This window comes from Gavialis gangeticus, unplaced genomic scaffold (assembly GCF_001723915.1).
Source record: "Gavialis gangeticus isolate Ggan-Ray unplaced genomic scaffold, GavGan_comp1, whole genome shotgun sequence".
Classification (NCBI taxonomy): domain Eukaryota; kingdom Metazoa; phylum Chordata; order Crocodylia; family Gavialidae; genus Gavialis; species Gavialis gangeticus.
The window spans coordinates 48,850,999-48,852,350 of NW_017729024.1; positions in this window are offsets into that span (position 1 = coordinate 48,850,999).

The following is a 1,352-nucleotide window of genomic DNA, read 5'->3' on the forward strand; positions in this document are numbered from 1 at the left end:
ACAATCCTATTCTGTCCACCCACTCATGCTTGCACATGCCAAACCCAGAAGGAAGCAATGAAATTGCTTTGGAGGTGCTTACCACCACTGTCCTCAAGTTGAGTTTCTAGCATGCTTGAGGGCAGCAATGGTGTGCAGCCCCAAGGGAGCTGAAACACTTCATTTCTGTGCAGTGACAGCAGGTAAGCAAAACATGCAGAAGTGACACTGCCTGCAGCATGATGCAGACATACCTTGTGTGTCTAAGTAACGTGCCCAGGGGCACAGGGGATCAGTGGCAGAGCAGACTTGAACCCAGGTTTTCCTAGCTCCTTTGAACAACTTAACTGGGTCATCTTTTTTGTCTCTGGGGCCCAGTAGGTGGGGTGGATAAGAAAGAAATAAAATAAAAAGGCCAGTGTGGGAAGCTGTAAACAATGTGTAATTAATTCCTTCAAAGCATCACTACTGTTTTCCATAACCTCCCTTTTGATGATAATAGCTTTGTGTGGGAGGTAGACAAATCTGAGCGTAACACCAGGGGTATGGTGCAAATAATTATTTAACCCCAGAAAGCATTAAGCATGCAGCTCCTAAGAAAACTGCTGCAAAAAGGGACCAATCCCAGCACTCCAACTGCACTGTTTCACCCGTGTCTATGTGGCCGCTTACATGAGTAAGGGCCATTCATGCCTATGAGGGGCTTGCCAGGATCAGGGCCCTCACCCCTCTCCTTGAAATCTCACTCCACAAAAACTGGTGTGCGCTCTGGTTCTTAATAATGGCTGGCATCTGGTAAGAGCTGTGCACTGCAAGGAGCCTGTGAGGTGCCAGGCACCGTTTACTTCTGGGGAAATCACAGCCCTGGGTCACAGACCTCCAGGCTGAGCCCACAGCTAGGTGGACAGGCCGGTGCCCCCCTGGGGTGCAGGTCCAGTGCCCCCTGGGGCATGGGGCTGGTCCCTGCCTCAGAGTGTGGGGCCGATGCCCCCCTGGGGTGTGGGGCTGGTGTGCCTTGGGGCCGGTGTCCTTGTCAGGGTGTGGGGCTGGTACCCCCCTCAGGTGCGGGACCGGTGCCCCCCTGGGGCTGCTTGCAGGCCTGCGTGGGAGACCTCAGGTTTGTGGCTCGTAGAGGGGCAGTCCCAACCCGTTGGCTGGCGGGCGATGTCCGCGCGACCCTGGGGTCGCCGCCCCAAACCCAGCCCAGCCCGCCGCGTGGGGCAGCCGGTCCGCAGACGGCAGGGCCCTGGCCGGAGCACGCCGAAGGGCAGCCGTCCGCGTCCTCCTCGCCTCTCCGCGGGGCGGGTGGGCGCCCGGGCAGCGGGCACAAAGACGCGGCGGTGGGGGGCGAGGCGGGGGGTGTCCTTCTCCGT